Here is a 17,702-nt window from a genome sequence, read left to right on the forward strand (position 1 = left end):
TCTATGTACCCACACATGTAAATGAGTCTTCATTCAATACAATTATAGCATGGATAATAAACGATTATCTTGATACAGGAATTATAATAATAACTGTATTGATTATTGCCTCTAGGGAATAATTCCAACATGAATGATTTGGTATTTCCAGAGAGGAAGCGAAACAAAACTTTCACGTATTCACGATGGCAAGAGTGCACGTGAACTTTGGGAAGAACACTTCTTTTATCAAACATATCCTTCATGAGCTAGGCACAAGGATAATGCTTTCAAAAGCTTCCTTACGAACCATGGAGAAGTTGACAGTGTGGTCGATGGGCTCAGCAACAATCCCTCAAAATTTTGATAGGGATGAATGTCCAAAATTATAAGATCAAGGAGATAACATTCATCAGATCAAGTGATATAAAGACGTATTCTCGAGGAAGCATCAACAATTTAAACATTGACTGGAGGGTGCACTCGGAAATACGGAATGAGTATCACGTTCAATGCAAACATGATGAGTCAACAACCAACATACCAAGAATGAAACTATCAGTCATTAAGTCCAAGGCAACAGGGTTGCCAGAAGTATTGGAATCACACAGCAGAGTTCACTTGTTGTTATACCGGTTAGAAGCAACACGGTGACCAAGAATGAGTGATGATGGCGAGAAGTTTCACTATATCAAGAATTATTAAGAGGTGCAATGATGCTCACAACATTCTTGACATAAATATGGTAATACTCCAAGGTAGAAGATAACATAAGGGATAGCATGGAACACAAGGGACAACACAAAACATGAACAAGTTTGTGTTTGGAGGGAAGGCAAAAATGTTGCCGATGCAAACACAAATCATCGAGGGGCAAGGGTGGTATTTCTCATCATGCATTCGATCGATACCCTGGAAGAGCTCAGAATGCTGATGATGATCACGACACATTTGTTGATAAGTTACATGAAGATGTAATCATTCAGCGACATTATCTAGCAAAGGAATGGTGACGTGAAAGGTTGTCGAAAACACAGGTAAGATTGCTAGATTGGAATCGAAATTGCCTTTCAAGACAACCATCAAGATGTTTAAAGCTCGATATAAAATTAGTGCACTGTTGGAATTTTGTTCCAAGGATGAAGGACATAGATAGTATTTATAAGTTCCAAACCACAGATACCAGATCAATCATATAATGAATGATTATCGATATGAGAAGCTTCTATGGTAAGATCAACGTCATTTCCGTGGGCATGAACACAAAGTTCAAGGACGACTCCCACTTCATCAATGCATCACCTGCCATTTAATCCTCGCCTTTGATCAGGTTGATCAGGTTGCCATAAAATCACAGGAAAATCACAAAGGGTTTTAATGAATGCAGATAGACACATGGATTTAACCATAATGCAAGCATGTGAGAAAGGTCAAGAGCAATAGGCTACTGGGGATTCCAAAAGATCAAATACAATTTGAAGAACTTTCGAAACCCATGACAACTGATGATGGACGAATCCCCGATAAGACAATTCGTTGCATCTCGTAAAACAAGAGCAATTGGAAAAGAAAGTATGAACGACATTTGTATGCAGACATCCATAAGGGTTGACAGAGGAAGGGAAATCGCAGAAGCGATGAGCACCAACTCTCGAGAGAACATCGGAGAGTATCTTTGGAGTCTTCTGAGGAACCAAGCCATCGTCTGGAATTGCGGGGTTCTCCGGGAGGAAGTATTTACGAGAACCTAGAGTTAGAGTTAGTAAAATCTTTAACCCGAAAGAGAAGAGAGAGTAGAACCCAGAGTATAGAAGAGGAGTAAAATATGTTAATACCAACCGATTGAGATGTGGCCCCTAAGCTACAGCATCAAAGTTAGTAAGTTTTTCAAACACTAGAATCAACTTCGGCCAAGGACTTGGAAAGGGGGCTACCTACATGCAGTCGGCTCTGATACCAACTTTTGACGCCCTCGATTTGATCGTATGCTAATCATACACGCAAATGCGTACGACCAAGATCAAGGACTGATACGTCCAAAATGCATCACTATTTTGTATCATAATTTGTCTCTATTCATTGATATATTTCACTTTATGATGATGTACTTATAGTGTTTTGGCTTATTTTTCACAGTTTACAGCTTTCCAGTGCCGAAACAATAGACGCAGGATTCAGCGGAGAAAATAGCACGAAGAGTTGCAATATCATAACATCTCCAATTGCGCTGAAATTTTGAGGGAAGAAGTTTCCGAACAGGTCCCGAAGAAAAGCTAAAGAAGAGCCGGAGGGGGGCCACAGGTCACCCAAGCGACCTGCTGGCGACCCCCCCCCCCCCTAGGCCACGCCAGGAGGCCGCCTGGGTGATGGGCCCAGCCTCCGGTGCTCTCCTTTGGCCTATATGTTCCTCCTGACCTAAAAGTTTTGGGAACAGAAGATTTTGCGCGATTCCGCCGCCGCTCAACGGCGGAAACCTACAGAGAAGAAAAGACCTTTTAAGTGTGCAGATTCCGTCGGGGAGAACTCCTTCCGGAAGGGGAGATCATCCTCATCGTCATCACAGTCGTGACGGACATCATCGAGATCATCATCATCACCAGCACCATATCCATCTTCATCCCATCTACTTCACCATTGCAATCAAAGTTGTACCTTGCACTATTCATCCCCTCTACTCTACCGGTGTTGATTACTCTTTTGTGGTGAATGCTATTGAGTTTTGTTGGAGAATTATTTTTATGACCAGATTGTTAATCATATTTTCATCACCTCTGATCATGATCTCTTTTATGTCTTGTGAGTAGTTCCATTAGTTCTTGAGGACATGGGAAAAGTCTAGATGCTAGTAGTCATACGATGTTGAAGTAGTATGTGTTGATTGATATTTAAGTTATGGTGTTATTCTTCTAGTGGTGTTATGTAAACGTCAACTACATAACACTTCGCCTTTTTAAGGACCTAGGAGAATGCATCGTGCATAAAGAATGCTTATGGTGGGTTGTTGGAGTGAAAGAAACATGAACCCCAATTCACATACTTTTGCATGAGGGAGTATTGGATCCTAAAGCTTATTGCTATGGTTAGGCTTTGCCTTAATTTCTCTCTTGTATTTGCGGACGCTTGCAAGAGGGATTAATCATAAGAGTGTACTTTTCTTAGCCTAGACGGTGCACTAGTTAAGATCCACCCACATAACACTTATCAATACAAAACATATTACTAGACAGAGTATGGCGAAAGCACTAGACTATCTCTCCTGTGTGTCCTCAGGAATGCCTTAGTCTTTATAAGTTCAGTCCCTCGGCTTATCCTTTGTGTTCAAAAGGATTGGGCCACTTTCTGCACCTCAGCATGATTTAATTTACTTGCATTTATTTCCTTGTTGTTTATACCAGAAAACCCATAAAAAGTTACCTTTCAGTACTTGCAGTTATTCCTTTCTCATGATCACTTGTCAATACCTTTTGCTCCTTGTTGGGTTCGACACTCTTACTTATCGAAAAGGCTACGATAGATCCCCTACACTTGTGGGTCATCAAGACCATTTTCTGGCGCCGTTTCTGGGGAGTGTAGCGCTATTGGTAAGTGAAATTGGTAAGGAAACCTTTACACTGTACGTGTTGTTTTTGCTTTATTGTTTCCACTTTTTGTCCCTATGGACAACTCTACTCTTGGTTTGTTGCGTGTGGGGAACCGCCCCAACGCTAATGTGGTGGAGAATCCTCACCCACCTACTGAAATTGTGCCCTTCAAACTACCAACTGGTATTATTGATTGTGTTTTGGCTAATCGATATGCAGGAGATAGACATCCAGGTGAACACTTGCTATATCTTTCACAACTATGCTCCTTATTTAAGCTTGTAGGTATATCGATGGATTTTGTTATGAGAAAGCTATTCTCTCTATCATTAAAATATAAGGCTTTGTATTAGTATAGGCTTCTTGATGACTCTCATTTACTAAATTAGCAAGATCGTATGCCTCTTTTTTATGCAAAGTTTTATCCTCTTCATGAAATACATCGAGACAGGAATTATATTTATAACTTTTGGTCTCGTGATGGAGAAATCATCGCCCAAGCTTGGGGGAGATTGAAGTCCTTAATGCTCAAATGTCCCAATCATTAGCTCTCCAAAGAAATTATTCTCACAAATTTTTATGCAAGGCTTTCTTGTCAAGATAAAGAGACGCTTGATGCTTCCTCTAGTGGGGCATTCTCCAACAAAATCACTCAAGCTAAGTGGGATCTTATTGAAAGGATCCAGAAGAACACTGAAGAGTGGGAGATTGATAAAGGTATTGAACCCGTTATAAATTATGAGCGTGATTACATTGTGAGATATGTGAAAAATGATTACTTTAATACCTTTTGTGCTAAGATTGGTCTTGATTCCCACCTTCTAATTGATTTTTGCAAAGACTTTTCCTCTCATATTTACTCTTTTGAGAAGAAGCAGGATCAATATCATAAACCTTTTAAGGAATTACCTGTTAATATTAATATTGTTGACCCTATCTTGCCTGCAGTTAAATATGAAAAGCCTCCTTTTCCTGCAAGCATGAGGCAGCATTCTTTTGTCACACGCATCCTGAATAAAAGTGAAATAACGACTAATGAGCATGAAGACCTGATTAAAGTCGATCCTCAAGTTGCATTAGTCAAGGATCTTGTTACTAGTAATATTGAGGATTTTAATATAAATTTTTGTGCTGTCTCCACTAACCTTGTTACAGCCAAGAATAAAGGCCCAATTTCAGGTACTCCTGTTGTTTCTCGTAAAATAGGAGATCATAATTATTATGGGCTATGTGATTTGGGATCCAGTGCTAGTGCTATTCCTTTTTCACTTTATCAAGAGATCATGAATGAGATTCTACCTTGTGAAATTGAAGAAGTCGATGTCACTATTCATCTTGCAAACAAAGAAACTATCTCTCCTATTGGAATTGTGCGAGATGTTGGAGTTCTATGTGGAAAGGTAAAATATCCTACCGACTTTCTAGTACTTGGTTCAGTTCAAGATAGTGTTTGCCCTATTATCTTTGGTAGGCCTTTTCTCAAAAATTGTGGAGCTATTATAGATTGTAGGAAAGGAAAAGTATCTATTGAATTTAATGGTGAGCCATATGAATTTAACTTTTCTAAATTCTCCAAGCAGACTCATGGTACTGATCTGCCTAGTAACAATAAAGTTATTGAAGAGATTGCTTCTATTGCTATTCCTCCTAATGATCCTTTGCAGCAATTTATGGAAAACCACGAGAATGATATGCATATGCAGGAAAGGAATGAGCTAGACGACATATTCTTGAGACAACCTGCTATCCTGAAGCACAACCTTCCGGTTGAGCCTTTGGGAATTTTATCGAAACCAAAAGAACACCCGGTGTTTGATCTTAAACCTCTTCCCAGTACGCTCAAGTATGCGTATTTAGATGAAAAGAAAGTATATCCTGTTATTATCAATTCTAACCTTTCAGGATATGAGGAAGAGCAATTATTGGAAGTCCTTCGTAAACATCGAGGCGCTATTGGCTATACCCTTGATGATCTTAAGGGGATTAGTCCATCTATTTTTCAGCATACTATCAATCTTGAGCCTGATGCTAAACTGTTTGTTGATCATCAACGACGGTTAAACCCGAAGATGAAGGATGTTGTGAGGACCGAAATCCTCAAGCTTCTAGCTGCAGGTATTATATACCCTATAGCTGATAGTAAGTGGGTAAGTCCAGTACATTGTGTTCCCAAGAAAGGAGGTATGACTATGGTTCCTAACGATAAGAATGAACTAATACCTCAAAGAATTATTATTGGATATAGAATGTGTATTGAGTACGGCAAGCTGAACAAGGCAATCAGGAAGGACCACTACCCGTTGCCGTTCATCGACCAAATGCTTGAAAGGTTATCCAAAAACACACACTTTTGTTATCTTGATGGGTACTCCGGCTTCTGTCAAATTCATGTTAATACTGCCGATCAAGAGAAGACCACTTTTACTTGTCCCTTTGGTACTTATGCTTATAGGCGCATGCCTTTTGGTTTATGCAATGCTCCTGCTACTTTTCAAAGGTCTATGTCCGCTATCTTTCATGGTTTTTGTGAGGAAATTGTGGAGATCTTCATCGATGATTTCTCCGACTATGGAACCTTTTTTGACCATTGTCTCCACAACCTTAATAAAGTTTTGCAAAGATGTGAGGAGACGAACTTGGTACTCAACTGGGAGAAGTGCCACTTCATGGTCAATGAGGGAATTGTTCTTGGCCACAAGATTTCTGAAAAAGGAATCGAGGTGGACAGGGAAAAGGTTGAAGCAATCGAGAGAATGCCTTATCCAAGGGACATCAGAGGTATTCGTAGTTTCCCCAGTCATGCTGGTTTCTATAGGATATTTATTAAAGACTTCTCTAAAACTTCGAATCCCCTTACTAATCTTCTCCAGAAGGATATTCCTTTTGTGTTTGATGAAGATTGTAAGGAAGCCTTCTAAGTTCTTAAGAAAGCCTTAATAACCGCCCCTATAGTCCAACCACCTGATTGGAATTTGCCTTTTGAAATCATGTGTGATGCTAGTGATTTTATTGTTGGAGCTATGTTAGGACAAAGGGTTGATAAGAAATTGAATGTTATCCACTATGCTAGCAAAACCCTTGACACTGCTCAAAACAACTACGCTACTACTAAGAAAGAATTTTTAGCGGTAGTGTTTGCTTCTGATAAGTTTAGGCCTTACATTATTGATTCTAAGGTCATCATTCATACTGATCATGCTGCTATTAAATATCTTATGGAAAAGAAGGATGCCAAACCAAGGCTTATCAGATGGGTCCTTCTTCTTCAAGAATTTGATTTGCAGATTGTTGATAGGAAAGGAGCAGACAACCTTTCCTGGATGGAGGACATACCACATGATCCTATTGCGGTCAACGATAGTTTTCCTGATGAACAGTTAGCTGCTTTGCAGGTGAAATCTAATTCAAATCCATGGTATGTAGATTGTGCTAACTTTATTGTTGCAAAGTTTTTGCCTCCGGGTTTAACATTCCAGCAGCGGAAGAAGTTCTTCCACGACTTGAGGTATTGCTTTTGGGATGACCCACATCTTTTTAGAGAAGGTGCGGACGGAATTGTGAGGAGATGCACACTGGAGCATGAGCAGAAGGATATTTTGAGACAATGTCATAGCAGTCCTTATGGAGCACATCATGCCGGTGAGAGGACCGCACACAAGGTTCTCCAATCAGGGTTTTTTGGCCTAGTCTCTTTAAAGATGCTAGAAATTATGTTTTATCCTGTGATAAGTGCTAGAGAGTTGGTAATATTAGTAGGAGGAATGAGATGCCTATGAATTATTCTCTAGTCATTGAGCCTTTTGATTGCTGGGGTTTTGATTTAATGGGTCCTTTCCCTCCTTCACACAAGTACACTCACATCTTAGTAGCTGTACATTATGTGACCAAGTGGGTTGAAGCAATCCCCACTGGAAGTGTTGATCACAAGACATCTTCGAAAATGCTCAAGGATGTAATCTTCCCCGGGTTTGGTGTACCTAGGTACCTCATGACCGACGGAGGATCACATTTTACACACGGTGCTTTTAGAAAAGCTCTAGCCAAATATGATGTTAATCATAGAATTGCTTCACCTTACCACCCTCAAACAAGTGGGCAAGTTGAGATCACAAATAGAGAGATCAAGTTGATCTTCCAAAAGACAGTGAACGGTTTTAGAAAGTACTGGTCCAATAAGCTAGGAGATGCCTTGTGGGCGTATAGAACTTCTTACAAAAATCCCATGGGGATGTCTCCGTATAAGATGGTTTATGGCAAGGCATGCCATCTACCTCTAGAGTTAGAACACAAAGCTTTCTGGGCTGTTAGAGAGCTTAATGTTGATCCAACGCTTGCTGGTGAAAAGTGTCTCATGAACTTGACTTCTCTAGATGAGTGGAGAAGTGAAGCTTACGAGAGCGCAAAAATGTTCAAAGAAAAGGTAAAGAAGTGGCATGACAAGAGAATTTTGAAACGTGAATTTAATGTTGGTGACAAAGTTTTGTTGTATAGATCTCGTTTCAGGTTTTTCCAGGTAAATTACTTTCCAAGTGGGAAGGACCGTACCATATCAAAGAATTCTACCGCTCCGGTGCATTTAATATTAATAATTTTGAAGGCACAAAACCACATGTTGTGAATGGGAAAGGACCCAAGCATTACATGGCTGGAGACCCCATCAATGTAGAGGTGGATGTGATACAGGTGGCCACTCACGAAGAACATATTGCAACACTGTATCAGACACCGGCAGAAGCATAATAAGAAAAGGTATGAAATACAGTAAGGAAACTTCATGAACATCAATAAAATTTCCGTATTATGCGTTTTTGCAAAATTAGGAGAATTCTGAGCCGAAGTGGATCCGGGGAGGAGCTCCAGGTCACCCAGGTGACCTGCTGGCGCGGGTTGGCCCCTCGCTGCGCCGGGAGGCCGCCTGGACTTCCCATAGTCCGTCTTCGACTCAACTTTGGCTTATTACCTTCCTTTTGGTACAGAAATTTTTCCTATATATTTACCCGGATCATCCCAGCTTTGTATCTTGCGATTCCATGTGTTTTTTCTTTCGATCTTTTTCTGCGAGGCTAAGAAGCTATTGTTCGAGATGTCTTCTTGTGACTCAAGCGGGGAAGACTACACAGGTTGTCATCTCCACCGTGTCCAGCAAGATATCAACCAAGGGAAGGTCACCGGATGGGCTACCAATGAAGAGATGGCTGCAAGACAAGCGGAGATGGAGTGCTTCGTGAGAGGGGAAGTCGGGATGGTCACCACCCAGCAAGAAGGGGATCCTTCATCACAAAGATCCAGCTCCAACAACCCCATCCTCATAGGGTTTATTAACCCTCAACATGATCTTTCTCTGAACCTTCTAGAAACTGCCCCTCCACCAGGAGCTCCACCTGTGTCATCAACTATATCTGAAGCTTACAGAATCACTAACCAATTCTTTGAAGACTTCCGTGTGCTTAAAGTACATGTGGCTATATTGGAAGCTGGAAACAAAACCCTTCGGCGCATAACAGCGGACTTGAAGAACGGAAAGAACAAGGATGAAGAGTGCTCTTCATGGGTAATGGCATTCCCTTAGCTTGTTCCAAGCTTGGGGGAGTGCCCGGTATCTTTATTTTTGTCCCTTACTTTATATGGTCAAGTTTAGCGCTGTATCATGTCTAGGGAAGTTATCTTATGAAATAGGTGTTTGCATTGAGGTCTATCACTCCTTTGTGGAGAGTTTGTATCTGTGAGCGTACAGTGTCTATGATGGAATATTAATGAGAAGTCTATTGGTTTCTTTGCTGCACTTGGTATTCTCTTCATGCAATCGATCTTATATGCTCATTTTTATGGGAGTATTGATCTTACACGTCAGGTATGGCTTTGAAAACTTTATTTAATCTTGGCAAACATAGCATTGGTCATAACAGCAAGCATGAGTTTTCTAGTAGCGACATAGCCAAAACCTTTATGTTCTTATTCTTGAAGTGTTATGGTGACAAGGAAGACAACTTGATGTTTTATGCCAATTCTTTACGTTAAACTTTATATTGTTTTGCATCCAAGTCAACATTATTTGTCTACTCTTAAAAGTCGTTGCTAGCCAACCCTTGCACTAAGCGGGAATACTGCTTGTGCATCCATACCCTGAAACCTCAACCTTCCCAAGAGTCCACCATATCTCCCTATACGTGGTATTTCACTGCCACTCCTAAAGTATATTACTCATGTTCTATCTTTAAACCTTCAAATATTACTCCTTGTTTAGTGCCTCTATTTTAGCTCATGGGGAATTAATAGATAATTCATGATCTTCTCATATTGGACAAGTTTTATCTTGGGTTTCCATGTTATCTACGAACCCCTAATATGAGGAGGGACTCACATGAGCGCGCCCAGCTCGTAAAAGATAATAACAACAAACAAAACCTCCTTCACACTTTCTTTATGAGAAATCAGAAAACTTTGGTAGTGATAAACAAAGGAGATTAAGGGGATGTGATCATCCACACTTTGGGAGCCGTTCCTCGAAACTTGTCCAACATGAGAAGTATTGGGCTATCAACTAGCATTCGTGGACAAATTATGCACCTCTCAAAAGCTTGTTTTACAATCTTGTTGATTTCAAAATCTCTCAAAATCTCTAGCACACGAGTTTTCCCTACTTCCCTCTACGAAGGGCCAATCTTTTACTTTTATGTTGAGTCAGTAAACCCACTTCTTTCTATCCTAAAAAGAGCGGACACCTTATGTTGACAAAGATGCATGCATTTATATCATTCATTAAGAGTTGTCATATCACACCTTTATTGATGTTATCATTAAGATAAGTAAGTTGTTTGTTAAAGCCTAACTAAAGCAAACATCTTCCTTTGTGTTAGCATTTTCACTTCTTGACTAATAACATGTTATTTCAAAAAGCTTCAATTGATCTAATAAAAATATAAGAGGAAGAGCAAAAGTTAAAAGTTATTAGTTGTTCTTTGACCAAGCACATGTTTGCCATGGTTTGATGAGTTTTCTTAGCTCTACTTTTGATTGTAATTGATATTACTCTTTCATAAGGGCCTTATGAGTTGAGATTGTTGGTGAGGATGGTTGAGTTTAGTAGAGAAATTATGATGCTTCTTGTCTGTATACTTATTTATCGACACTTCACTCTCTAAACTTGTGGACAGGTTTACCGAGATCAATATTCGCTTGGGGACAAGCGAGGTCTAAGCTTGGGGGAGTTGATACGTCCAAAATGCATCACTATTTTGTATCATAATTTGTATCTATTCATTGATATATTTCACTTTATGATGATGTACTTATAGTGTTTTGGCTTATTTTCACAGTTTACAACTTTCCAATGCCAAAATAGCATACGCAGGATTCAGCGGAGAAAATAGCACGAAGAGTTGCAATATCAGAAAATCTCCAATTGCGCTGAAATTTGATGGAAGAAGTTTCCGAACAGGTCCCGAAGACATGCCAAAGAAGAGCCGAAGGGGGGCCACAGGTCCCCCAGGCGACCTATTGGCGCGGCCCCCCTAGGCCGCGCCAGGAGGCCGCCTGGGTGATGGGCCCAGCCTCCGATGCTCTCCTTTCTCCTATATGTTCCTCCGCCGCTCAGCGGCGCAAACTTACAAAGAAGAAAAGACCTTTCCAGCGGGCAGATTCCGTTGGGGATAAATCCTTTCGGAAGGGGAGATCGTCCTCATCGTCATCACCATCGCCACGTGCATCATCGAGATCATCATCATCACCATCACCAACACGAGCACCATCTCCATCTTCATTCCATCTACTTCACCATTGCAATCGGAGTTGTACCTTGCACTATTCATCCCCTCTACTCTACCGGTGTTGATTACTCTTTTGTGGTGAATGCTATTGAGTTTTGTTGAAGAAATATTCTTATGACCAGATTGTTAATCATATTTTCATCACCTATGATCATGATCTCTTTTATGTCCTGTGAGTAGTTCCATTAGTTCTTGAGGACAAGGGAAAAGTCTAGATGCTAGTAGTCATACGATGTTGAAGTAATATGTGTTGATTGATATTTAAGTTATGGTGTTATTCTTCTAGTGGTGTTATGTGAACAACGACTACATAACACTTCGACTTTTTCAGGACCTAGGGGAATGCATCGTGCATAAAGAATGCTTATGGTGGGTTGTCGGAGTGACAGAAACTTGAACCCCAGTTTGCATACTTTTGCATGAGGGAGTATTGGATACTAAAGCTTATTGCTATGGTTAGGCTTTGCCTTAATTTCTCTCTTGTATTTGCGTATGCTTGCAAGAGGGATTAATCATAAGAGTGTACTTATCTTAGCCTAGACAGTGCATTAGTTAAGATCCACCCACATAACACTTATCAATACGAAACATATTACTAGACAGAGTATGGCGAAAGCACTAGACTATCTCTCTCGTGTCCTCAGGAACGCCTTAGACTTTATAAGTTCAGTCCCTCGGCTTATCCTTTGTGTTCAAAAGGATCGGGCCACTTGCTGCACCTCGGCATCATTTACTTTACTTGCATTTATTTCCTTGTTGCTTATACCAGAAAACCCATAAAAAGTTACCTTTCAGTACTTGCAGTTATTCCTTGCTCAAGATCACTTGTCAATACCTTCTGCTCCTTGTTGGGTTCGACACTCTTACTTATCGAAAAGGCTACGATAGATCCCCTACACTTGTGGGTCATCAAGGACTCATGGGAATTTATCACAACACAACTATAGGCACAAATAAAACATACAAGCTTCATATTACAAGCAAGGGGCCTCGAGGCTAGAATACAGAAGCTCGATAAACACACGAGTCAACGGAAGCAACAAATATCTGAGTACATACATTAAACATGGGGTGCCTTAGAGAAGGCTAGCACAAAAGATACAACGATCGAACGAGGCGAGGCCTCCTGCGTGGGAGCCTCCAAAGTACTCTCGGTCTTCAGCGACCTCCACGTAGTAGTAGGCACCATCGGGGTAGCAGTCGTCATCGGCGGGAAACTCCATCTCCTGGGCTCCATCATCTGGTCGTAGCAACGGAACAAGGGGAAAAGGGGGGAGCAAAGCAACGGTGAGTACTCATCCAAAGTACTCGCAATACTGACATCACAACTATGCTAAGTATGCATCAGTACCAAAGGAAGGGATTTATATGTGGACTGACTACAACAATGTGACAAAAAGAGGGAAGGCCTAGTCCTATCGAAGACTAGCATCTTCAGGGGGTCTTGCAGCAATACACGAGAGTAGAATAGGTAACACAATTAAATGTCATATTATTGTAGCAATATTAAATGAGGTCACACCCAGAGATTCTCCCTCGACTCACTGCGAGAAGCAATCCCAGAGCAACTATTCCAGTTAAGTAACAGTTGTCGTTGTACAAGATCAAGGCACAACTCCAAGTCGTCATGTAACCATGGACATGGCTATTCGAATAGATAAGTTCTTCCCTGCAGGGGTGCACAACATATTCCCCGTCATGCTCGATAAAACTCTAGTTGCACACACTTTTCTGGGTCATGCCCGGCCTCGGGATATCGACACGTCGCAGCCCCACCTAGACTCAATGGAGAGGCCAGTCCGTTGGTCTAAATGCTAAGCGCGCAGGGGTCATTGGCCCATCACCCTTTGCACTCCTGCATGATGCGTGGGCGGCTGAGGTCGGTCCTAGCACCCCTTATTACAAGCGTGATGCATATCCGGACCACTCGGGCGCGCGCTGCTCCATTGCTGACGCCTAAAGAGGTTTGGCTAATACCATGACGTCGAGTACCCATAATTCTTCCCACGTAGACGGTTAGTGCGTAATAAGGCCTTCCGACCAACCTAGATCAAATACCCAAATCCATTAACATTTTAATATACTCATCGACACATCCACGCGGGAATCCACCCGCCTAACATTATTCATTATTGTTCCCAGTATCATAGTCAAGTAATTGTGTGGTTGTAACATCAGGGGGATCTGAGGTATCACCCTCGTTGGATTCAGAATGATGTAACCGTCAAGGTGGACTTAGAGGAATCACCCTCGTGGGGCTCACACTTGAGGGGTTGCACGACAGAGTCATCGTCGGGAGTGGTGAAGGAGGAATCACCCTCGATAACCACGACCGACTAGCTGCACTACAGAGATATCATCATGAGTACTTTGAGAGGTGTCACCTTCGGTACCCGATAGTAGCTCTGCAGCGTCGTATAACTAAGGGGGGTGTAAGTGTTGTGTCGGCTCTTGGCTCGTTGATCAGGGATTGGGACTCGACAATAAAGCGGGGCAACTGGGCTAAGGGGTCAGAGGGGATGACTGTTCCACCTATACTAAGCAGTTTAAAGTGCGATACTGGAAAGTAGCAGTTCATCAAAAATAGGCTATGCATCAGATATAGGAGCTACCTACAACAATAGCAAAATTCTAATGCAAGCATGAGGGAAAAAGAAATGGGCGATATAGGGATGATCAAGGGGGTTTGCTTGCCTTGTTGCTCTGCGGCAAAGGGCTCGTCATCGGGAGGGTAGTCGTACCCGGCAGCACCGTTAGTCTCGGGGTCTATCGGTAAGAAGAGAGGGGGGAGAAACAATAAATAACAGCAATAGGTGCAACACAATGCATGGCATGGCAAATATGCACGGGCTAGGGGCTACCTCTTGAGCTTGCATTGGTTTTTCCCTTGAAGAGGAAAGGGTGATTGCTACGGCAATAGAAATCCCCGGCAACAGCGCCAGAAATCCTTCTCCTACCTCTTGAGCTTGCTTTGGTTTTTCCATTGAAGAGGAAAGGGTGATGCAGCACGGGAGCAGTAAGTATTTCCCTCAGTTTGAGAACCAAGGTATCAATCCAGTAGGAGAATCGCGTCAAGTCCAGAGTACCTGCGCAAACACAAAAGAGCTTGCACCCAACGCTATAAAGGGGTTGTCAATCCCTTCAAGATTGATTGCAAAGTGAGATCTGAAGGCGGAAAGTGCAACGAAGTAAAAGAGTAAGGCCGAAAATATGGTGTGAAGTATACCCGGGGGGCATAGTGTTCACTAGAAGCTTCTCTCAAAATAGAAAATATTACGGTGGGTGAACAAATTACTGTCGACCAATTGATAGAACCGCGCAAAGTCATGACGATATCTAAGGCAATATTCATACATATAGGCATCACGTCCGAGACAAGTAGACCGATACTTTCTGCATCTACTACTATTACTCCACACATCGACCACTATCCAACATGCATCTAGTGTATTGAGTTCATGACGAACAGAGTAACGCCTTAAGCAAGATGACATGATGTAGAGGGATAAACTCAAACCAATGATGAAACCCCCATCTTTTTACCCTTAATGGCAACAACATGATGCGTGCCTCTCTACCCCTTCTGTCACTGGGTCAGGTCACCGCACGGTATGAACCCAAAACCAAGCACTTCTCCCATTGCAAGAATCATAGATCAAGTTGGCCAAACAAAACCCACAACTCGAAGAGAATTACAAGGATACGAAACCATGCATAAGAGAGATCAAAAGAAACTCAAATAAGATTCATAGATAATCTTATCATAAATCCACAATTCATCGGATCTCGACAAACACACCGCAAAGGAAGATTACATCGAATAGATCTCCATGAAGATCATGGAGAACTTGTATTGAAGATCCAAGAGAGAGACGAAGCCATCTAGCTACTAGCTATGGACCCGAAGGTCTATGGTGAACTACTCACGCATCATCGGAGAGGTCATGGTGTTGATGAAGAAGCCCTCCGTATCCGAATCCCCCCTCCGGCAGGGCACCAAAACGTGCCTCAGATGGGATCTTACGGAGACAGAAGCTTGCGGCGGAAGAAAAGTATTTTCGTGGATCTCTCGCGCAATTTTGGAATTTTTCTGAATTTATAGGCGGAAGAGGTAAGGGAGACGTGCCACGGGGGGGCCCACAAGCCTGCTAGGCGCGGGCCCCCCTGGCCGCGCCTAGGGGGCTTGTGGGGTCCTGTGCTGGCGCCTGCCTTGGTTCTCAAGTCTGGCGCGTATCTTCTGTTCCAGAAAAAATCTTTTCGGAAGTTTTATTGCGTTTGGACACCGTTTAAAATCCTCCTTTGAAAAGGGTAAAAAACACGGAAAAACAGGAACTGGCACTTGGCACTAAGTTAATAAGTTAGTCCCAAAAAAGATATAAAAGGCATACAAAACATCCAAAGTTTGACAAGATAATAGCATGGAACTATCAAAAATTATAGATACGTTGGAGACGTATCAAGCATCCCCAAGCTTAACTACTGCTCGTCCTCGAGTAGGGAAGTGATAAAGACTGTATTTTTGAAGTGGAATGCTACCTAGCATAGTTGTCCTTTGTAACTTCTTTCATGTGACATGAATGTTCAGATCCGTATGATTCAAAACAATAGTTTGCTATTGACATGAAAACAATAATACTTCAAGCAAACTAGCAAGGTAATCATGAACTTTCGAAATAACAAGGCCAAAGAAAGTTATCCCTACAAAATCATATAGTCTGGCTATGCTCCATCATCCTCACACAACTAATATAAATCATGCACAACCCCGGTATTGGCCAAGTAATTGTTTTCGCACTCTTACTTTCTCAAACCTTTTTCAACTATCACACAATACATGAGCGTGAGCCATGGATATAGCACTATAGGTGGAATATAGTGTGGTGGTGGTTGTGAGACAAAAAAAGGAGGAGATGGTCACATTGACTCGGCGTATCAAAGGACTATGGAGATGCCCATTAATAGATATCAATGTGAATGAGTAAGGATTGCCATACAAAGTATGCACTAGAGCTATAGGTATGTGAAAGCTCAAAAGGAGAACTAGTGGGTGTGCATCCAACTTGCTTGCTCATGAAGACCTAGGGCAATTTGAGGAAGCCCATCCTTGGAATATACAAGCCAAGTTATATAATAAAGATTCCCACTAGTATATGGTGGTGACAAAGCAAGAAGCTCTCAATCATGAAGAACATGGTGCTATTATGAAGCACAAGTGTGGAAAAAGATAGTAGCATTGTCCCTTCTCTCTTTTTTTTGGGCTCTTGGGCCTCTTTTTTTCTCTTTTTTTATTTGGGCTCTTTGGTCTCTTTTTTTATTTCCTCACATGGGACAATGCTCTAATAATGATGATCATCACACTTTTATTTACTCACAGCTCAAAGCTTAGAACGATGATGACTCTATAGGTAATGCCTCCGGCAGTGTGCCGGGATGTGCAACGATCTAGCTTGGCGTATGACGTTGAAACATCTCGCTAGCTATCTTACGATCACGCAATGGCAATATGAGAGTGACGGCACAAGTCATGAGAAGGAACGGTGGGAGTTGCATGGCAATATATCTCGGAATGGCTATGAAAATGCCATAGTAGGTAGGTATGGTGGCTGTTTTGAGGAAGGTATATGGTGGGTTTGTGCACCGGCGAAAATTGCACGGCACTAGAGAGGCTAGCAATGGTGGAAGGTGAAAGTGCATCTATACCATGGACTCACATTAGTCATGAAGAACTCACATACTTGTTTCGAAAGTTTTTATTAGTGATCGAAACAAAGTGCTAAACGCATACTCCTAGGGGAAGGGTTGGTAGGTGTAAACCATCGCGCGATCCCGACCGCAACACAAAGGATGACAATCAATAGATCAACTATGCTCTGACTTCCTAACATAGTGGTTCACCATACGTGCATGTTACGGGAATCACTAACCTTAACACAAGTACTTCTAGATTCACAACACCCTACTAACATAACTCTTAATATTACCAAATCCACGTCTCAAAACTAATTGAGAGGAATCAAACTTCTCTTTCTACTCAATGCACATGAAGATGGAAGTTTTTGTATCCTCTTTGGGTACCTATCACCTTTGGGACTACTTTCATAGCACAAGCTAACTACCAAGTTACGCATCACCGTGCTCTAAAAGATCTAAGTGAAGCACATAGAGCAAAATTATCTAGCTCAAAAGATATAAGTGAAGCACAATGAGCATTCTAGCAATTTCACGATGAGTGCATGTCTCTCTCAAAAGGTGTGCAGCAAGGATTATTGTGACACAACAAAAAGAAAAGACTCCTACGATACAAGACGCTCCAAGAAAAACACATATCATGTGGTGAATAAAAATATAGCTCCAAGTAATGTTACCGATGGATTGA

The sequence above is a fragment of the Hordeum vulgare genome, chromosome 2H, assembly GCF_904849725.1.
Source record: "Hordeum vulgare subsp. vulgare chromosome 2H, MorexV3_pseudomolecules_assembly, whole genome shotgun sequence".
NCBI classification, from domain to species: domain Eukaryota; kingdom Viridiplantae; phylum Streptophyta; class Magnoliopsida; order Poales; family Poaceae; genus Hordeum; species Hordeum vulgare.